Source organism: Vidua macroura, chromosome 3, assembly GCF_024509145.1.
Source record: "Vidua macroura isolate BioBank_ID:100142 chromosome 3, ASM2450914v1, whole genome shotgun sequence".
NCBI classification, from domain to species: domain Eukaryota; kingdom Metazoa; phylum Chordata; class Aves; order Passeriformes; family Viduidae; genus Vidua; species Vidua macroura.
In genome coordinates, this window is record NC_071573.1 from 33,582,526 (window position 1) to 33,605,705 (window position 23,180).

Genomic DNA, 23,180 nt, shown 5'->3' on the forward strand with positions numbered 1-23,180 from the left:
GTGTCTCAGTTTGTGTCCATTGTCTCTGGTCCTGTCACTGGGCACCACTGAGAAGAGCCTTGTTCCATCCTCTCTGCACCCTCCCTTCAGGTACTTGTACAAACTGATAACATGTCCCTCCCCAACCCTCTTCTCCAGGCTGAACAGTCCCAGCTGCCACTCCCTCCTCACATGTCAGAGATGCTCCAGTCCCCTCACCAGCTTTGTGGCCCTTCACTGAACTCTCTCCTCTATATCCAGTATGTGTTTCTGCAGGGACTTAATCCTAGAAACTGCTGGAAGAATTAGAGTATCCTGATTAGCTGGAAGGTTAAGCCCTAAGAGTTAAAAATTTCACCTAAGCTGCTGCACAGGGTTTTACAAGAAGGCAAAGAGCCCTCCAAATTCACCATGAGGGGGTTTCCTCTTTAGCCACTACAATAATAGCTTTGGTCCTGGTCCTAACTCAGAGCAGAACAATTAAGACCAGCTTTCAGGAAACTGAATTATGTCTGAAAATACCTCCCTACTAGCTGCAAAATTAGGGAGACTATAAAGTCACTTAAAAATTCACCAGTCCTCAGCTTCCTTTCAACCAGTTTAAGCTTCATGAAGCAAATAAAAAAGCTAATAATGTTGTTGTAAAATATTGCAAGGCTGAGAGAAAAAACTAGCAGCTCTGTGTGACAGCATGGCTATCAAAATAGTTCAAATTACTTTAGGAAGCCATAAATATATTAAAAAAAAAAAAAAAAGTTTACCAATCTTCCAACTTTTCTCCCTCCACATTTTGGTAAGTCGATCAAACACCTAGGCCTAGGCAGACTAGTAGACATGAGCAACAACTGCAAGTTCCTTTACACTTATTTATATTAACCCATTATTCTTTCATAGTGCTTCCAGAGCAATATACAGTAATCTGCAGTATGAAAAAGGGATATAACAGACAAAGAAAATGAGATGTTATGTGATGAGCATTTCTGAGGATGTCATATTTTTTAATAAGTAACACTGTAGCAAAGAGGAAAGAGATTAATGGCAACAGAGCAAGCAAGAAAAAAGATTTTAGGTATATTATGGAAAATAAAAAATTGAAAGTGATCTAAAACCTGTAACAGCATATGTGCAAGTCTTTTTTACTGGTAACAGATTCCAAGCTTCAAATCAGGTTTGAATGCATGAGTCAGTAAGGAAACATATAATAATTTCCTGATACTTCACTGAAATTCTTAGACCAAACTACAACAAAAATAAATAATAATCCCTTTTAGAAGGAATATTAGAACAGGATTCTCCTCCAGTTTTCAGAAACATTAAGGATTTAAAGTATTTCAAAATGTCTGGCTGCAGTTCAACAACATGGCTAATGGGACTCAATATGAACTCTCCCATAACACTTTGTCTAGTCAAATAATTTCTCCTTATAACTTTCTATCTCTAGCTTCTATATTGTCAGATAGAGATATCAAGCATATAAATGGGAAACTACATGAAGAAATATCAGAACTGATTCTTTTAAGCTGAAAGTAGGTTTTTCTATACATTACAAACCACTTCAAGTCAGCTGCAAGATACCCTATAAAATAACATCTGCAACCTGTAAATGCAATTTCTGTAAAGCTGTTACACATTTTGATAGCATCATTTAGTCACTTTCTATTATGCAGACCACATAACAGAAATATACTTAAGAAATGGTAACACTTTTTCCCATCAAAGTTTACTTGATGCATAGAGGAATATTATTTTTTTACCACTAGCAGGGAATTCAAGGCATTAATTGTAATTTGTTATCAGATGTACCAATAAAGGTGATCACTGTGCCCTCCATCAAAAGCTGAAAAAGACTGAACTGATTACCAAATAAGGTAAAGTCTGATAAATCTAAAACTCCAAGCTTTACACCTCATTCAAAATGTATCTCTCCAAGTTACCAACTGCAAAGATGTCTGCCAGTTCATCAAGTCAGCTTTGTCCCATTTTAAATATCATAAAAGACTAAGGTACATTTACATCAAGTAACTCCAAGTACCTTTTTAGGAGGCTGAAATTCACAGTGAAAGCCAACAAAGATTAGGGAAAGCTGTCTATCGCAAATTAGACAGTAAAAGCACAGAGATTCAGTATTAATTCCTTGGGAAAAAGGCATCCCAATCAACATCCTTCACCTTGACTGCAGAGGTATCAGCCTGAAACTGGAAGAAGTGGTCCTGGATGGTCAATACAGTTTTCACAAGTTACTGTGAGGAAAATTTCAGAATGTGAGTGGAAAAATTAGAACTGGCTATTTTCCTCTTACTTCTTGGAACAATAACCTACATGTTCAATCATGCATATGTAAATAGACAAGGAACTGTTGCACTCTGGACCAAAGCAAGACTTAAGTGAGAGGCATAAAGCAGAATTCAGTCAAACTGCAGAACCATTTGCAATTGTAAATGGCTTTGTAGAAATAACTTGGAATACTGACAGATTTCTTTTTCTGGTGCTCTTGATCCTATATTCAAGAACTCAATCCAGTGACCTCTCTGTGGAGTCAGCATTGACTTGGGTATCAATCATTTGCCTACAATAAAACAGACTGCCAAGAATTCATAGTCTCAGACTACAGATGAAGTGATTCTGTGGAAATCTAACACATAATGATTTGTTTCAGCCCAAAAAGTGTTTTGGTCAGATACAGCAACATCAGAATTTACAGGACGGAGAAGATGACATTTAGCAAGGAGTCATCCTCAGTTTAAGTACAGGTTGCTACATTCACAGCGGAGATCAGGGGATTCAGCACCACTCAAAAACACATTTGGGATACTGAAACTGCGCAATGAAACATAGAGAAATTATAAAGCACCAGATTTAAGGCTGTTGCTCCCTGGCTGGTTTGTTCTTTCACACAGGAACCCCACCTTATCTAATGCACAGGCTTTGACAGCAGGGCGAAGAAGGAGAAATTACTCTGCATTTCTTTTTCCCCTTCCCATAGTACAGTGCTTAGATATTAAAATTCTAGGGCAAAACCCTCTTTTTCTTCCATCTGAAGTTTTTTATACTGCTATCTGAAAGTGTTGTATTTCAGTAATTTATTTTCACAATAGATCCTATTTATAACTCAAGGCCTATATTATAACTCAGCACACAGCATATGAATTGTGTCTGCTTAATCTGGAATGTTTCCAGACTACTTTTTTTCAGAATATTTGTCACTGTGCAGTACATCACAAGCACAATTCACAGTTGTTATCAGCTTCAGTTGCAGCTGTGAAAGCTTTGCATTCTTTATTTTATATATGTCCAATTTGGAACCCTACTATTCAATACAAGGATCCTAAGTGGTTACTGTTAATAATGTTACATATCTTGCTTCTCAAGCAAAAAGTAAAATCCAGGTCTTCAGTGGCATTTAACTACAGAAACCTTCAGATGATCACCTCCAATCCTTTATTCAGTTCAAGATACAACATCAAGCACATGCAACAAGTAAAATGGGTTCTACAGACCACATTCTTTATATCTTTAAGGTGTTCCTAAAATACAAGCCATGGTAAACAGCAAGTTTTTCAAGTGGAAAAAAAAAAGAGAATGTGTTAATGGAAATACATCCTGTCAAATCAAATAAGGAGATGTGGGTGACATTAAAAAACTTAGCCCATATATCACTTGTCACTTATGTTTCTGTCGGTATTTTAATGAAGTCTAAGATCATGAGCCTACTGTGAAGAGAATCTGGGAGAATAACAGCTGCTCATCTCTAACAGCGATCATGTAACTTAAGAAATGTCATTTTATTATTTTTAAGGAACAATGGAAAGGAAAACACTCCAATGACAAGGTAGGATATCTTAAACAAAGGAAGACCCAACATTCCTATGTACAATATGCATGCTTTTGTAAAAATCAAAACCTCAGCATTTAAGTTGGCCAAAACCCACAACTTCCAAGCATTCCCTTCATATTCTTTAGCTAAATTTAAAAAAAAAAAAACCAAAACAAACAACTGGAGCTAGAAAGGAATCAGACATAACTGTTTCTGTATTTGCTACATTTCAGAGTAGGTCTGATAGCACCAACAGGTTAAAGGATGAAAGAGCAAAGTATTAATTAAAGCAGAAGCTTTTCGTTCAAGCCATTAGAGTAAATCTGTATAGTCAGTGTACAATTCCTTAAACCAGCAGGCTTGACTGACTTAAAGAAAGAGCAAATTCTATCATATTTAATGTTTCTCATGCCTAATCTAGGTACCTTTTTATGAGTACTTCACTATTTTCTTCCACAGAAGCAAAATAATGGCTTCTAATGCTGTTAAATGCTCATAAAAGCACTGATTTTCAAATAAAAACATTAATATGAAAACCCTAAAATGTAACCTATTTTCCTTTTGAAATAAATTCTGTCCATCAAGAAAAAACAATTAAATCAATCAAACTACAGAATTTGAAGGTAATAAAATAATGATTCTAAGTATTTTCTTTTTTTCCTACTAGTTACATTGTCAGAAAATTTCTTTATTCTACATTAAGGAACAACTTATCCAAGCTAACTTCCTTCTGAAAAAATTAATTGAACTTTTATTATGATTGCATTTAGAATGCTTATATAGAAATTTCCTAAGCTTTTTCCAGAGCAAAACCAGTTAAAATGTTTTAATTAAACCACTTTTCCTTGAGAAATGTTTCCTTTACAATGTTTTTAATATAACTCAACACTGGCTGCATCTTTCTTGACAGATGGTGTTTTCTTAACAGAGAATGTCTCAAATGGTTTATGTATAACATTCTTTCTAAAATTCATTTCCCTTCTGTGTAAGAAGTTAATACACCAAGAAAAAAAAAAAACAGGAATGTTTCATGCCATGTGGGATAAAAGAGTTCTAGAGTTTTGCTTTAAATTAGCCGAGTAATATTTTTGTAGAAATATTATTAACGTGGTTGAAGCTTAACATTTGGAAAACGGAAAAATTACTTGCCCACAACACTGCTTCTCTCCAGATCCCACTCCAACATTAACTTCTCTATGCTCTACTCCTCAGTCCCATGTCTGGTAAAATCTGACAGATCTTAGTAAAGTTCAGCTTAGGAAAGAGATGTTAACTGGGTGACTGTTTTCAAGAACAACAGACTGGTAGTTCTGTAACAAATACCTCCCAAACCAGAAAGGAAAGTTCTTATAACTTCCCTCCAAAATCATTCAAAACACTGAAATCAGCAGAAAAGCACACCATAATCTTTCTCAGGAGGAGGACAGACACTGAGGTCTCACAGAAGTAGACGGAGCTCCTAAGGGTGGGCCACTCCTCCATATTAACATCAAAACACAAGTTCTTAAGAGGGAGACTTGTAACGTACCAGGTGGATGCAGAAGAAGCAAAAATCCACAAGCAATAATCCTGGGGAAATTGAACCTTTGCAAGATATTCAGGCCAAAGGTATTGGGTTTGCGGCTTGTAATATATACTCCCTATAAAGGTTGCAAACCTCTGGCTAAAAGGCTGGAGAGCAACAGCAGTAAGAGCAGTTTTCAAGTGATAAAGAAATACCTGTTGATAATTTCTTTTTCCTCTTGTTTTGCTATAAGCATTCGTTGAAATATTATTTTTCTAATAGATCAAATAATTTTCTGTACAGACTAAAAATTTTATTCTAAAATATTCTGCCGCCTGTGGAACTATATTTACAACAATATTTTGCAGTTACTACTTTCCATTTCTGGGCATCTCTTAGCCAATATGCCATTTTGTGAGACTTCTAGTAAATATTATCATCTGTGTTAATACTGTGTTCATAGACAATATCTTGCACTGAAATCCAAAGCTACCAGACAGTTTCTCTAAATTTGAAGGTTTGTCTATTTTATATTTATGAAGAAATTATGTATTTCTAAACGTCACAAAAGCCTGTCCTAAATATGCCTTTTCCAGCTACTTTTGCACTTCAAGACACAGTGAGAGATCATGGAGACTGGGAATATAATCTTTCTTTCTAGTATGCAAACTCATTTTAGCTTTCTGCTCGCAGCAATGCTACCTTCAGTTCTGAAGGCAAGCTGAATGCCCAGAGCGCATGATAACAAAGCTCTAGGCAATATGTACAGTGCCAGTTTGCCTAAAAGATTTTTATGGATGCCTCCCATAAGGTTAAAAAAGAAAGAACAGCTGTATTTAGCACCTCTATTTGCCACTGACGACATGTAAAAAGAAGGACCTGAAGGATCCTGGGTTCACACTAACAACATAGGAATAACCTACAGCTTCACTTTAAAAAGGGAAAGGATTTCCTACAGCCACTTCAGGGGCTTGGTCCTGTTGCAGGAGGGTAAAGGTCTGCCAAGCTGCAAAGGCACAGAGAGAAGGCAGACCATCAGAAAACCCAACTAACGTGTGACTGAAAGAAGAAATTTTACTAAATCTTCTAAACTTTTTATAAAATTCTTTCAAATTAAAAATAATTGCTATTAGTATGTTTTCAAAGAGAACTACTGCACAGGAGTGCTGTGTAACACATCATATTTGTTCTTCAGTAGACCAGCCTACCACAATTACTTCAACAAAACCCACATAATTTCAGCTATTTTTTCTTTTAGACAGAATATGTATTCCTGTGCTATCAATAACCATTTTGGCAATATCACTGTTGTGACCACTTCAGGCACATTTGCTTCTCCCTAAACTTAATTTCCATACTTAATAACTACAGAGCCATTGTCTCAATTTTGTAGGTCAATCATCTCTCAAGATCCTTTGATGGCCGGCTGTAATTAGAGTACACACAAAAAAATAGCTGCTTGACCTTGGACAACTTTGCAGGCATTTGTCTTTCGAAGACTATTAAGGTGGCAGACAAGATAAACATGCAGCTTTTTTACCCACTGTCATAATCTAAATGAGATGTGCTGTTCAATTCAAGCATTGTTTTAAAGTGTGAGTTTTTTTATTGCTTAGTGCAGTTGACACTGTTCAACATCTAACACTGTATCCAAGAGAGGAGCAAAACTAAATGCTTCTCAATATTTACCAAAAAGACCAAAATTCTTTCTTCATAGTAGGACTGAGATACAATTCATACAATGCCTACCTTTATTGCAACACAAGTAAAAACATTGTGAGACAGAATAATAATTTCTATAAAAATGGAAATTGGCATCTCAAGATAGAATAATTTATGACAAAATAATGAAGTATTCATTCTGTAATGAATGGTAGACCCATGCAAGCGCTCAAAATAGCAGATAACTGTAAGGATTTCATTTCAAACTTGGTATTCAAGAGAAAATTTAAACCTGATGTTCCTAATAAAAGAACACACTTCTCTGAGCAAAGCCATAATTTTGGGAGAGACACACCCTTTGTCACTTCCAATGGTTAGAAACAGATGAGTCTGCAAAACATTTATTGTAAATCATATTGAGACACGAGTATTTTTTTTTTAAGGAAACTCTAGTGCAAAATCTATCCATCTCATGGAGGCAGCAGAAAATGCAGCAAGACCAATCCTTTCCTCAAACAGTCCATCACCAAAGTTTAGAAAGATCAAACATAACCAGAACACGACATTCCATCTTCCTACACAGTCTGTAATTATTTAAGAGAGATTCAAGCAAACCAAACACCCCCTTTCCAAATGTAAAGTGCATGCCAATTCCCAGGACATAAACTGGGATTTCCACTATCTGATGATGACAGAATCATCAGAAAAGAGGATTTCCATGAGTGAAGAGTTAAAAAAAAAAAATGGACTGGTTCCCAACAGAGACTTAACAGAGACTTAACAGGTAAGTATTTCTTTTACTTGTTTTGCTCCTTGAGAAATCTTTTTGCAGTTTTCCTTGGCTTTGTTAAAGAACCAAGCAATGACTTCCCTGGAGCACATGGCCCCCAGCTGCAGCTGATACACAATCTCAAAAATTTACCCAGAAGAACCAGAAACAAGCTCCAAGTTCTGACCATAGCCTGAAAGCCCACTTGCAGACTGACTCACTTTGAAAAGTTGTATCTTCCATGGATCAGCATGTGGTCACCACTATCTCCTGGCTTATCATACCAGAAGGGTTAAAAGTTGTTTCTCAATGAGGACAAAATATGTAACTGCTATTCAGTGAACAGAATGCTGAAGAAATTCCCACTGTACCACAAGAATTCTGGGGAAGAGTTAGTAGAGTTTATGAGAAAGAAATCACTGACTGAAATTAAAAGTGCTTCATCATATAAGTTTCTTAAAGGTAATAGCACAAGCTGCAACAATTAGAAGAAAAAAGGAAAGCTTTACCAGTCATTATTAAATTTCTTATTTTTTATTCTTGTTAAATAGAATATCTGTTTTTTCAAAACCAATGCTTTTTATACTCAAGCAGATCTCAAACATGATCTTGATAACAAATGGAATTGATCAGCTGAACAAATGCCTGATTACTGTAGGTATTAAAAACCAGAAGGATCTAGGCCTTCTAGCATCTGAATAATAAAATAAAGTGTCTAAGAAACTGAATGAGCTTTCTCACAATTCCATGTCCAAACTAGGACAGAATTTTTTGACATTATTTTCACTAGAGAAACAGTTTATCAAAGCTAACCAGCACATCTCATATAAAAACACAAAATGGAAATCCAGAGGACTCATCATTTTCTTACATTTCTCCTCAAACTTAGGGAAAGGAATTCACTCTACCTGTGATCAGAAGAAATGGTCTATCTGAAGAGAAGTCTGCTGACAGATTGACTCCCTTGATCTCTGAACATTGCCAGCTGGAAAACCTTCTAAGTATAGCCAAGACCTTTTTTTCTGTATTTGGGTAAAAAATAGTGATACAAGATTGGTAACAGTTTTCGGGGTCTTTTTACTTGAGGGTTTTTCTAGCACTTTTCTAGAAACTGAAACAAGCAAATGTTTAGCAGCAACACAAAAGGTTCTAATAGTCACCTGACAGATGCAATTCAGATTCCTTCTCACTTCTGTGTGGGAATACATAAAATGCTGAATATCATCTAGCCAGAGCTTTACACTTGCTACAGATCTGTTTACAGCTTTAACTTACCAACTGAAAAAGGGTAACTATATCCTGCCCAAGGACATACAAGACAACCAATGAAAACTTCAATCATCTCCAAAACTTCACACACTGCTTGCAGAGAAGTCTGGAAAAACAGAGGCATTTTATTGTGTTTTGATGTCGTAATTTAGCTGCTTGATGAATAGAATCTACAGTTTCTTTCTGAACACCTACCTTTCAAATTTCAGAAATACAGCATAAAGTGCGTTCAGTGGTATTTATTACAGAGAGACTACTGGTATCCTATTTGAGGCTATCTATAAACAAATTCTAAAAACACTTCAAAAATATTAATCAGCTTTAAAACATTAATTCCTGCATACATTTTTCTATGTAAGTTAAATCCCATTAGGAGAACATAATTTTTAAAATATGGCTTGAGCTAATTTTAAAGATGGTTGGAAAAGTTCGGCCTATGCTGGTTAAAATCTATACTTAAATGAAAGGAAAATTAAACCACAAAAACTGTGCTCATTTTAGAAAAACAAGCATATCACTGCCAAAGTGCAGTCCTAAGTTTAGATTGCTGTCTGACTAAAACATTATAATTATGAGAAACTGAAATGGATTTCTAAATGTTTCAAGATGAAACAGCCATTGGGTAATTTGCAAGATATGCAATTATCTTCCGAATTCAAACACATAATGCTAATACTCAATCTGAACAAATGCAGGCTGTTTGTGTGAAGACTGAGGAAATCAATGTTAAACATCAATACCAACACTAGATAGGAGTAACCATAATGAAATCTAAGAGCAGAATTATCAAGTGATGTGGAATTAATTACTTCAAGAATTTTCTTTGAGGAGAAAAAAAAAAAGCTTGGAATCTCTGTTGTTTCTGTCTCTCCAAGAGCTGCTCAAACTGAACAGAGGATCCTCAGCCCTCTTATCCCCATTAAAACTGCATCAGGAGGCGTTTCACCCAAGCTCTCATGTGTAGCAAGACAGGAACATTTTTACCTTCAAACACCAGAGAGGGTCTTCAAATAAATTCAAAGGGCTATAGAACATATGTTCTGTTATTTCATCTTTAACATTCACATCTGCATGGGATCATTATCATACTTGACCATGCAAAACTTAAAAGGAAACAAAAAATAAACATAATCACACCCTCACCCCAGATCTGTTTGTCCATTTCATGTATAACCATTGTAAATTCCAGTTACTTTGAAAAGTAAGTTAAATCTTGATCTGCAGCAATCATTAACAGTTTGATGCAATTAGCAGCATTTCAAGAAATTCAAAGTAGCTCCATTCTTGTTTCAAACTCATGATGACATGACTGCACTGCCTTTTACTGTCTGTCTTTGATTAAGGAAGAAAAATTAATGACTTGGTTGTGTTCTATTTCTGGGTCTCCATTGAAAGCCCGAGTGTTCAGTTATCTTTTGACTCTTCTGACTACACCCCAGTCTGCTGTTTCACTGATTTGGTGAAAGAACTACAAAACAATCTGTCATTTATATATGAAAATACAGAGGAACTGTAAGGAGCATGTCTGGGGACAAAGCAGTTCACAGGACCACCATCATTCAAACAGTAATTTTATAAAGGACAAGAGAAGCTTTTCAGCAAAAATTAATTCTCTTTCTACCAGTAGTGTGAGGTGATCCACATAACTGCTTCATACAGACTCTTGAGGCAGTCTTCAATTAGCCTTCACAGCACCTCTGGAGCTGCCATCAACGGAGAAGAGCAAATAGAGATCAATTTCTCTCAACACTAAGAGATGCTGAATGCCTTAAAAATAATAAAACCATCGTAAGCTCAATGAAAAAGGACCTGAGATTAAGAAATATCTTTCAGAAACACTGGAATGAAAGAAATACCTGCTCCCTTGATACCTAAACTAACATCAACGGCAGGTTTTATACCAAAGGATGCCTGAAACAAGCTCCTCAAGAGTCAGGGGAGTTTTAGTATCACACATGCAAAATCTTGGAAAAGCAAGGTGAAGAAAAGCAGTTCTGTTCTCAAAGGGAAACCACCTTAAGCCTATTATCAGATTAAAGGCAAGTTAATTTCCTCAAACTCATGAAAGGAAAGTGTGTGAACCCAGTGAAGATACTAATTTTGCATGGGCAAGTAAAGGCTCTCCCAGTTTTTAACTCAAAGCATACAAGAACTCTAATACAAACAAATGTAATTAGGTAAATTACATTTATTGTATCAAAACAAGATCAAGTTCACAAGTAAACAGCTCACCTAAGTGAAAAAAAAATGGGAAAATGAAGAGACATTTTGGGCATGTTTGAAGAATTCTGCTAACATAGCTCTATCACATCTCACTGTGCCCTGCTATAGCTAAAAATTGGACAATTCACAATGCAGAATTGTCTTTCAGGAGCAATTTACTTGTCAGGCCAAGGCAACAAACAGTAAATTCAAACTGTGAGCCTTTGCCCACAGTCAGCAAGGACCCGTTCCAAAAATTCAACTCTCCAAAAGTTCCGTCTCCCCCTCTCTTAGTCCTAAGTGCTGACCAAGCACCACACACACGACACAAACAAGTAAGCTCTCCTCAGGCCAGTGCCAAGAAAACATTTAACCAGACTGTGGAGCTCAGTACCTCATGTCTGTGTGTTCCCAGCACCACGACCTGAAGAACCTAGTGAACAAGCCTTGAACAAGACTGCAAGTGGGAAAGAGGAGAATGAAATAAGGAAAGAACAACAGAGGAAAGCACAATTATTTGTAAATAATGATGATGTCAGAAGAAAGCATAAATTGAGACAAAGAGTCTGCACATCCCAAGAAGCTGGAAGAAGAAGTCAACAAAAGTTAAAAAAAAAAAAAAAAAAAAAAAAAAAAGGGCTTTGGCAAAACAGAGTTGGGAAGAGTAAGGGGTAGCAGCACACTGAAGGATGGGACAAGTGACAGGAAAGAAAAGACCTACATAAGACTGTCCAAACAAAAATTAAAAGAAGGAAACCCTATGGGGAAAACTCTTGGACAGAATCAGGCAGAAAACCAGCAGAAGGACAAGAGGATTTGCACCTATGGCAGTTCAGATTAAGAACCTAAGAATTAAAAATCTGGCTTTACTAAAAATAGCTGCTGAAGGAGTGGAGACTCTGCAGGACCAGATGAAACACGTGGGAGTTTCCCACATGAGCAACTGGAGAAAGGGTTATGTGATCCAGCAAATCCTAACACCACTAAAACCCCAGGTCGGTGTGAAGATGACACTTCATTCCACTTCCAATCTTCCTTCCAGACTGCTTTTGTGGGGAGGGCAGGCAACACCACGAAAGCAAAACTCATTGAGACTGAGGAGCTGGACCATATCAGAATCAAGGTTTCCCTACAGAATCTCAGTCTGACTTTTGCAGGTCGGGTACAAAATTATCTTTCCTTCAAGATTCTGCCTTACTGTGTACACATGGTGGACCAGCCCTTGAGGTCTAAATAAAGGTTTGTAAGTGACTTCCCTCTTTCAGCACAGAAACACTTTGGCAAGCAGTGAATGGAGAAAAAACCCTTGGAAGATGAGAAAGTTCCTTCACAGGCTTATTCTCTCTTCAGTCTTACCACATACTGCCTACACATAGCTGACTTTTCTTTTTTTTTTTAATTTAAACCTTTCAGAAGTTTGAGGTATAGTTGTGATTTTCTGAATGATCAATTTGAGATTTGGTTTCTCAAGGTACAGTTTCACATTATGGTTGACCCACAGCTGGGTTACATTAGCAGAAGGAGAAATAGCTCCTATTCATATCAGAGCAAGCACTCACAGGAATAACTTCCATCCCCATAAAACTGTTAGATCAACTGTCCCTGAAATCATCCAACCACTAAATCCACTACAAAGAGAGTAATAAGAACCCATGGCCAGTGATGGAAAGGAGTGAGACCATACCCTTCAGCTGCAGCCCACACACTGACCAAACTATGAATTCACACTGGTAAAGGGTACCTTGATTTGCTGAGGTACAGTTTCCACTGCAGCTCTGCATTCAGACTGTTAGATAATACTGTAAAACATGATTGAAAAGTCCACCAACTCATTTTACATTTCTGTGTTCAATTTAAGACATATTTTGGCTTTTTTTAAATCCTAGTTTCCCCATTTGTTAAGTAAGAAGCAGGATGGAGAGGAACCTATCTATTAATCTCTGTTTTACAGTGGAATAAACTCATGCTTGAGAAACATTAAAAGGTTACCATGCTATGTACACCTGAAAAGTCCAATGGTCCAAAAGCAGAGGCTGGGTTGTGTCTTGAACAGAACACACAGCTGCTGTGAAGTAAGTGAGATATGTTGATGCTTTCAATCAGTAAGTAAAATCCACCACCCACTAGTGCAGCCCACTCCATGCACTAACAAAAGTAGAGATTAAAGAAGTCCAGGATCAAAAACTGTATTGCAATGAATACACACAAGCACCAGTGTGAAGCTGCACGTCCAGTTTAACTCCAGCATTTATTTTTAGTGGGCAGCTTCTTGCAGCCGCAGCTATGTGCTGAACAGCCCGGTTGTGCAAAGCTACGAGCCTTGTTGCAGCACTCACCCTGCATTCACTGCACAAGAGACCATTCAGGTCAAAGTTTAGCTTTGCCAGAGGGCACATCTAGCCCAGACGGCAGCACGCACGCCAGTACTAACGGGAAAAGTGACAACAGGCACAATAACCAAGGAAAACCACACAGTTACAGCTGGAGAAAAAAAAAACTGACTGGCTTCTGTGTATGTACAAACCAAAACAAGACACTCGGTTTGCTCCCCAAAAGGAAAGATACTAAGGATGAGATTATAACGACAGGCCTCCGGTTATTTATTCCTCCAGGTGCAACAAAAACAGTAGCACTGAAACCGAGGTTTCGGGTACCGTACACGTCTCACACACACGGACCGCCTCCGCAGACAAGCTCAAGCGCTCTCCTCCATCGCCGCGGCTCCCGGCCCTCCTACAGCGCGGCGACCATGCCTGGGGACAAACGGGGGGCGGGTGAGAGCCCGGCGGGCGAGAACGACCCGGCGAGGCCAGGGCAGCTGCGGAGCCCCGGCGCCGCTGCCACCGCCAGCACCGCGGCCCGGCCACCCCTCCGTCCGCCCCTCCCTCACCTGGGACGGGGCAGCGCCGCGGCGGGAGGAGCTCACGGAGCCGCCGCGCCGCCGCCACCGCCCGCGGGCGCCAGGGCCGCCGCCATGTTCCCGCGGCCTCTGACCCCGCGCACTTCCGGTCACGGCGGTCACGCCGTTGCCATGGCAGCGCGCCCGGCCGGGCCCCTTAAAGGGACCGCGCGGGAGGGGCTCGGGGGGCCGCGGCGCACGGCGGAGGGAAAGCGCCCGGCGTCATTCGGCCGTGAGCCCAACAGGGACGGTGATTCATCCGCCCCACAGCGCTGCACGAAGGGGAAAACCGTACTGCTGTTTAGCTGCGGAATTTCTCATAAAATAGCCTGTGTGGTGGGAGAGTAGTGGAAAACGACCGTGGCATGATTTCCATTGCTGTGAGGAGATGGTTTCTCTTAACTTTCCCCGAAACGGGCTGTATTTTCAGTTTTTATTGCACCGCCTTTGCCTCCACTCACTGTTGATGGAGTTAACCTCTATATACCCTTGCCACATGTATGTTTTTATAAGGTAAACAAACCTGGTGAAACCCCCAGTCCAAGAAGGGAAACTCCAGGAGGTTTTAAATAAAGTTTTATGTTTGTGTGAAACCAAAGTGAGTCCATGCCCGGCTGACAAGAGCTGCTGGATGAGGACCAAAGCAACCTGGGCTCTCCTTCTGATTCCACATCAATTCCATGTCCATAGATGAACATGTTCCTCTGCAAAACTCCTGCAAAGTACAAATGCCAGGGCAAAACCTGATCCCATACCCACTTAGGTATATATCCCCCCATAGCCGCTCCCCCTCTGGGATCCTTCTTTCCCACTGCAGCTAGTTTTGAGGACAACATTATCTCTTCAGATATGCCTACAATGACCCAGTGAGAATTTAGTGCCTTAGAGGACTTGAGAATCGGTCATCAATTTGGTCAATACTTGAAATCAAAAAAAAAAAAAAAAAAAAATAGGGAATGAGCCTTTGGGGAAATTCTTCCTAAAAGTCATAAAAATGTTGGAAATTCTGCTGTCATCACTTTTTGAGGGCTCTCATTTGTTCATGCAGCCTGTAGAAAATAGGAGCTAAGGGGGGACTTAGCTGTTGTCTGCAACTGGTGGGAGGTAATTGAGAAAGCGGAGCCAGACTCTTCTCCAAGGTGCACAGCAAGCAGATGAGAGGCATTGGTCCCACGATGCAGCAAGAGAAATCCCAATTAGTTAATAGGAAGGAATTCTTCAAAATTAGAGCAGTCAAACACTGGAATGGGCTTCCCAAAGACCTTGTGCAATCTCAAACCCAGAATGGACCGGGTTTTATGTAAAATTAACAACAGCATCCCAAATCCTTTGAAATGCTTTAGGTGAAGAGATAAAGGCAACTCCGTGTTGGAGCGCTCTGCCTCTGTGTCGGGAGGCTCTTTGTTGTATGATTCACCTCAGCTGACTTGTGCTAACCAGGAAACTGGCATTTAGTCAGACTTAGTCACCAAGATTCCCTCCTCTAGGCAGCTCCAAAAAGTGACCCATTCTCTCCCAAACTGGATGTCTAAAACAGCCCAGCACATGGGGAGCTGAAATGGCTCATATTGAGATCACTCTGGCTGATGACATGGTTAAAGCCAGATGAAATGAATCCTCACTGGTGCCTCCTGAAAATAAGGACAAGAGCAAGGCAAACTGCTGAATTTTAATAATAATAACTTAACATGAAAGACACAGCATCAGCAGAATGTCCCTGAGGGTAACATGTGCCATGGGCTGTCAGCCATAGACTTGTGGCCAGGCTCCTTGGCAGCCTCAAAACTTCAAATAGAAACAGGGCAGTGATGCCATGTGCAATATCTGCAGAATTCCTGGTGCAACCCTGTAATGCTAAATGGAAAGCTGTCCCCAAATTTTTATACTATAGTGTAGGAAGGTGAGAGGGGTGAAACTGCAAGCATGTGTGCATGTGGCTTTTGGAATTTGTACCATAGGGCAGTCATGGCTCTTTTATTAGTTTGATAAACTGGGCAAAAATGTATATGGCTAATTGACTCTTTGGTTGAAGCTCTCTGCATGGAAGAAATACATGCTAAAATGGGTTAATAAAATACTGAGAAAGATGTTCTAAGTAGCTAAGTAAGGAGCTTTGGCACTCCGTGCACCAAAATGTAGACCAGAATCTTACTGCAGCCCACTCTCTGCCACTTCCAGAGTGACCCTGGATAAATCATCTCACTTTCCTATCAGCATAGTAAGAATAATGACATTTTCTTCTTGGTGCGAGTGCTGTCAGGAGATGATAATCAAAGTTTGTAATTTGATTAGAATATGTGAAACATTATACAGCACTCCCTACAATGCCAACACCTCACTATCTAAACTTTCAGTTAAGATATTTTACTTAAAACTGTGGAGAAAACAAATCAGTAAGACAAACAATAATGAGAAATGGTGTTCCTGTTTTCCTTAAGAATCCCAGAGCAATTTTGTACCATTTGGAGATAAATCTCTTTGTCTATCACAATGACATGAAGGCAGCTGAAGAAGGACACGACATCTTTTCAAGCATTCACCATAGCACTCTAGTAGAAAATACAAAGGCAAATTTAATTTTCAGTTGCAATTACATAGGCAAAGTAGATAAGCACCTTGTGCTTTACACACAGACACTGAAAGCTGAACTTGTGTGAAGTGAGTTAGTGTAGGCATTTTGTTAGAAAGCAAAAAGTCTGCTCAAGAAAAATACAGGCATTCATAATGCCCCTACAGTTTTTGTGAAAGTGGAAAGTACAATTTCTACAGCCAAAGACAACAGTGAGGGGAAGAAAAGAATGTTCAGTATTCAGCAAAAAGGAAGAATCTGGCTGACTGGAAATGTATGTGCATTTCAGAAGGCTTTGTTAAAATAATATTAAGGTACTGGCTTTACGTCCACAAAAAATAATGCCATTTGATGCCGAAGTCAAGCTTTCCACGTGTTTGAAATAAAACAATATAAATTTAATTTAGCCACAAAACAATTCCTGTGGGGAGAGCTGGAAGCAGCAAGGCCTGATTCCCAACAGACATGCTCCCTGTGCCCCTCAGCCCATCTCCATCCCCACTGCATTAATTTTGTCTCCTTCCCACTCCATGGACAGCATCCTTGCAAAGCAAGAAGCCGTAGGTGCAGGTGAGCCAGCAAGTACAAGCTGCCAAGAGAAACAATAATGTTTGCTCAGTCAGGGCATGAATTTAATTCTCACTCCTCTATCATAATGTCTGTATTAACAGATCTTGTAAGAGCATGATTGTTTCTGAGAATTCTGCCTTTCTGCCCTTCCATCAAATTTGAGCAAAATTAATCAAGAAGGTTCAAAAGCTCTTGGAAAGGGACTTGCAGCCAGACCAAAAAGCAGCATGGCCACATAAACAAAGTTCATGTGAAAAAACAGATTGAAAAACTAAAAAGTTGCCCACAGTGGGGGAAAAAAACCCCACAAAAATCACAATCCTTTTGCAAGGGGGTGAAATTGAAAATGATTGAGTCTTTCAAGTTGTGTTAGCACCTGAGAAATACAAAGCGAAAACAGAAAATGATACAAGCTACTATCAGTCCACTGACAGGTCCTGGAAACATATGGCATGAAGAATTTAAGATCTTCATAGGAACACAAGAGAAAGGAATTTTTTTATTATAGCTGGGGTTAGCTTTACAAAACATTTTTTAGCTATATGATTTGTAGCGGGACCCCTCCATTCATCTTGTGTTAGCTTAGCTGGATGACAAGTGGCATAATGGAGCTCATAACAAGTCTCCAAGAGGGGACATGGAGAGGAGGGAAATAATTTGGAAACAGTATTACCAACAAGAGCAGTATGTCTAAAACATTTGGGGTTTTAATCACTATTGCTTAGCTCCGTGTTTTATTTGTGGACTAAGTCCCCTTGGGGCCTATATCTGAGCTGAGGAAATGATAGACCATGTGGCACTCAAAGGGAAGAAAAGATAAACAATATGGAAAATATCATTAGGCAGCCAGTCATGCCTCTCTATAACTGCCAAAGAATAGCAGAAAGATAACTCATGTTCTCTTGTTCCTTGGAAAAGCCTCAGTCACTTGAATAAAGAGACTTTCTAGGATCTCTTGTTGAGAAATGGCCTGGGCTGTGCTTGCATCAAATGGTTTTCAAATTGAGACTTACAAGCTACTTATGGATCTGCAGTTTACATGGCTATTTCCACTTCCTAAATCTCATCAGAATGTGTTAATTGCTTTCCTAATGGTCCTATACCATGTAAACAGTTGCAAAAGTAGCCCCAGAGATGGTATTAAATGGTAAATTCAAGGAGTAGAAGAAGAGGAAGAGGAAAGGATTGCATGACAGAAAGGGAAAGATGAGAAGGCATCATTAAATGCCTGAGGTGGGAGGTCATGAGGTGCATTCCCCAAAGCCCTGTGCCCCAGAGAGCAGTGCAGATGTGATCCTCAGGGCCCCAACTGCCTTTACTCCACGGGCACCTTGGGATGGCTCTGCTCTCACACCCATGCTCTCCCCTAACCACCCTCATGTAGCTCATTTGCTGAAACTGCCATAATCCACATCCACCTGGGTTCTTCCTCTCTCCTGGGTTTTCTGAGCAAATTTCACTGCCTGTGAGAAGAGCTAAGTTACTCGATGTGTGGATAATTCACCGTCTCACCTCCATTTGCCTACTTTTCTGGAGGGTTTGAGATAAGGATATGACAAGCCCGCATAAGGATTTTCACCTCTCCATCTGCTTGCAAAGAAAATCAGATATCTGAGCCCACATACCCTCCTAGGTGTGGAAATTTGCTAACTGTTCATAACATGCCTAAGCTGCACTTGTTAATTTTTCTTCCAGAAACAGCAGAAGTAGAGAAGGGGTCTTGACTCAGAGGGTATCAGCACAGCAGTGAATAGCAATTACCGCCACCAAATCAAAACAGGGGAGGCAGTGACAGCATGGAAAGCTTGCACTGATTTAAGCTGGTATAGTATTTCTGGTGCCTGCAAGGTGGGTGTATATCTCTGGAGACAGACTAAGTTCTTTCTTATGCACAGCCCCATGAACAGCAAACAATAAAGGCCACTGTTTACTGCCCTACAAATATAGTAACTGGCACAGGTGATATAATGGATTTAGCTGATTTGGGAAACATTATGAGTTTAAATGTTTTTACTATCAAATTCAAAAGACATCTGTAGGTACAACCATAAAAGGCGATTCAATAAATTACAGGGTTTTTTAAACTCTCCAAAGCTGAAAAGAAGATGGAGTTGATTCAGAAATGTTTATTTGATTTAGTTGCTGTTTGGTTCACAGGAGACTCCCCACAGGGGCAATAAAAACCAAGGCTGCCTTTTTTATAGTGCAAAGATTTTATACTGCAGCCCTCTCCAGTCTGTTTAAACATGGCCCTCTCTTGCTTCAAATACTAAGAAATTCCATTCATCACAACTCAGAAATTTCAGAGATAGAAATGATCTATTAAGCCCTATGATCCATTTCCTGAAAAATGCAGGATTTCTCCCTATAGTGCATTTGTATTTTTAATGTTTTGTCCATCAAGTTTATAAGGTCACATTAGTGAAGTGTACATTTCATTACATTTCATGTTTATGTCAATAAATAATATGTGGTTGCTTAATTTCAGTGTAATTGGTCTTATGGATGTACCAGGGAAAGGAAGCAAGCAGTAGCCAGCATAAATGGCAGATGCCAGAATCAGGAGGGGTTGTTTTATTGCTAAATGTGATCAGTGCTGTGCACAGTGAGCTTTCAACTATTCCTCTTTGGAGAATGGTCATTCTAATATCAGTCATTAGCAATTTGCTGCTGGTCACTTGGGAACAGTGTGTTTCCTACAAATTGCTTCTATTAGTCACCAGTTCTTGTCCAAATAATTGACTATGAGAGAGAGACAGCCTGTGTGAGATGGGTGTTAGCAGGGTGGCAGAGTGTATGGACACATTGTTATAGGACACACACTTTATGTTTTTTGAATGCCAAAAATTAGTGGAATGGGCTCAGATCTCTTTTATGCTGGAGTCAGGCTGGAGCTGCACCACCGAAGTCCAATGGAGCACTTTGAAAAGCCAAGGCTAATGCACATGAAGTCAGTATCTGGCAGTAGTACAGCAGCGCATTTGCTTGTCTCTGAAATGCAGTCACCTCTGGCATGAAACCTGGCAGCTGTTTTACATAAAATTGTCAGGATGTAGACCAATATCCTTCAGGAAAGGAGGAAGAGAAAGAGGAAGAAGAGCATGGAGGAGTCTGACTAGTTTGCACCCTTCTTATTCCTGTCATCTGCCCCTTTAGTGAAAGCTCTTCTACACAGTGTTGTTAATTCAAGTACCTGCTTTTTTGACAGCCTTTTATCTCACTGAAAATAGTTTTTTCGGCATGACAGAAAATACAAGGAACAAAAAAAAAAATCACTTACCTACTAAAAAGAAAAATGCTGTGAAAAGAAAAGCAGGTCACAGTAGCACATCAGGAGTCAGCTATGTCATTCTCATCAGGAGCTCCATTCCTCTCACCACACCATCTGAATACATTCTGCTTTAGGTTATTGCTGGACTGCTCCTCTGGTCCTGCTGTCTTGGTTTGTGAAGGCTGAACCTGAGAGAGTATGGGGTTAAGAGGTTACAAAGGTCCTCCCAATTAAACTCATGTCATAGTTATAAGTGTCAAAGATTGTTGTTGATAGGGTACTTCTAGATGCCAGAAAAGGTGCTTTGAGTTCAGACAAGTAATTCTGGAGCCTCTGAAAATATATCTTGTGACCCTAATGCAGGCAGCAGAGGTGTGGAGAGAGAAGCAGCAGAACCTTTGAGTCCACAGCTGCCAATCTCTGGACTGATGTAGAGAGAACTGGATGCCAACTCCCCAGACTCTGGGTAGGAACCAAGGAGGGTACTGGGAAACCAGAGCTTAATTATTGCTGTCATAGGAGGAGGCAGCAAGAGCAGCATGACAATGGATGGGGGTCAGAGAGGGGATAGAGAAGCTGGCCTTATGTAAGCCATTTCTCAAAGTTACACAATGGAGTAAAGCAATAACTCTGAGGCACTTTTATAATGCATTCCTACAGAGATTTAAAATGCTTTGAAAAGATAAGTAAATATTATATCATAAGGTGGCAGATGGAGAAACCAGAGCAATGAGGAACTTAGTGGCTTCCTTGTAACTGTAGGGAGAGTCAGAGTTGTGGTGGGGAGCAAGAGAAAGGTCTCTGGAGCCCTCTGAGCACTTGGGCACAGTCTTCCAAATGTCCAGGTGTGCTGGACAGGAGGAAAATTGGCAGGTTAGGAAGAAATTTTCCCTGAATCAAGAAGCAAATCAGAAACAAGAAATGCATTTTTCAAGCTGGAAAAAGATGTTTGGTGAAAAAAACAGAGAAACATTTTGAGTTCCCAGGATTTTATTACCTTTTCTAGTGTGAGCCAAAGGATTCTATCCAAGTTTCCAGAGATTATTCCTCACAGGAAAAGCAAAGCTTTTATAAAGGACATAGCAATGGCACAGTAAAAACAACAACAATAATGAAAAGATGTCTTTTGTTTAACCACCTGGACAGATCCTGCATGATGCAAATAAGATGTGAATAACAGGCTCCAAGAGACAGGTCACAGCTACAGGAGCTTGTCAAGCCAAACCAGCAGAGTGAGACTGAGTGAGGTGAGGGTGAGGAAGGGCAGTGCTCTCAGGAACACAGATCTGCCTGGGATCTTTGTGGTAAAGCTTCTCTTTGTTATCAGTGCCAGTGACCCTTCGGAGTTGTCTGCTTTCCCAAAAAACTTACTCAAACCACTTACTGATCTCCCACTGACAACATACTCTCCAGCCCTCCTTACTACCTCCCTGGGCTGGACTAGTCCCTTTGGGGTTACTGTGGGGGGAGTAATAACCTCGGGAGTAATCACTGGATGCAGAGGGACCTTCATCCTGCAGAGAATGTGTTCTGTGCCTTTGAGCATGTGTGTCCCATGCAGTAAGGAGTGTGGAGGTCACCCTGCTCATCCCTGGCTATTAATTGCTGTGTGCTGAGGACATCCCCTGACTGCTGCTTTGCTGGTGTTACAGCTCTTGGTCCATTCCTCCTGCTCTGCCTCCACTCATGGGTGCAGCTGCACTCTTTTTCCCAGGACAGGCAGCCCCTGTACTGTGTGTCCCCTCTCCTGCTGTGGTACTGCTGTGGGCAGGACAGATCTTCCAGCAATGATTTTAGCTGGGGAGGTCAGATTATGGGGTTCAGGACTTTTCCTTCAAGACAGAAATTAAGCTTTCACCAAAATACTCAGCTCTCACCCCTTCTGGACTGAGAGGAGGGCTCAGCCATACAACCAGAAGTAATGCTGTACAGATCTGTAAGAACAGTCCTGTGTTTTCTGTGTTCATTCAGCTTTCAGGGACTTAGGGAAAAATATATGTCCTGTCATATGAAATGCAGTAACTAATAAATAATGATCTGCATTTCTGCACCATTTAGCAACTGCTCATGACTGCAGTGTTGTAACAGGTCAGTGAGAAGACAGGTGTTGCCCCCATTTCTGGTTGGGGAGATCTGGAGCACAGAACTATGGCTGAAGATCATTTACTTTTCCAGAGGGGGTGGTGCATGGCCTCCTTCCCTGTTATAGTCTCTCCATGGGCAGTTCTGCTGCCAGGAAGAGCTGTAATCTCCCCTGGGTTGGGAAATGGCACAACAGGCATGTGTCCCAGTCACACTCACTGGCTCACTCATGCAGCAGGTTTATCTGCAGCTCTGGAGGGGAGCAAGGTAGTAAAGTGCCAGCCCTCTCTGCTGGAAAGTCCGGACCTGTGGCTGCTAGGAAGACTTTGGCCATGGTTACATGAAATCCAGTGCTGTTTGGTCAGTTTGAAGCTGAAACTCTCCTCTGCTCTGGCTCATCTGGACAGGATCTGACATTCTGGGCAAAAGCGAACGCAGCAGCTGAAGCTGGCACAGAGGGGACTGAGCCGGCTTCAGAAAAAGCATGTGGCTTTCCAAACATCTTGCAGTCTAAAGCAAAACCATCAGTTCTGACATGCTGTGAGCAATAAACAATGAGCTTTGTCAGCATGTCTAGAGGAAATGATAAT

At 40.2% G+C, this 23,180-nt stretch overlaps 1 protein-coding gene across 7 annotated transcripts in view; it reads right to left on the bottom strand.

Annotated features, from left to right (window-relative positions):
- Window positions 1-14,202, bottom strand: part of LCLAT1 (lysocardiolipin acyltransferase 1) — a 112,052-nt gene extending 97,850 nt beyond the window's left edge. For 5 of the 7 annotated variants that reach the window (XM_053972962.1, XM_053972958.1, XM_053972963.1 and 2 more), the window contains exons 1-2: window positions 14,090-14,202; window positions 13,859-13,952 (exon numbers count right to left, since the gene is read on the bottom strand). The gene's annotated coding sequence lies outside the window, so the exon portion shown is untranslated. The other 2 variants (XM_053972964.1, XM_053972957.1) reach the window with 2 other exon arrangements.
- Between the last annotated feature and the right edge of the window lie 8,978 nt (window positions 14,203-23,180).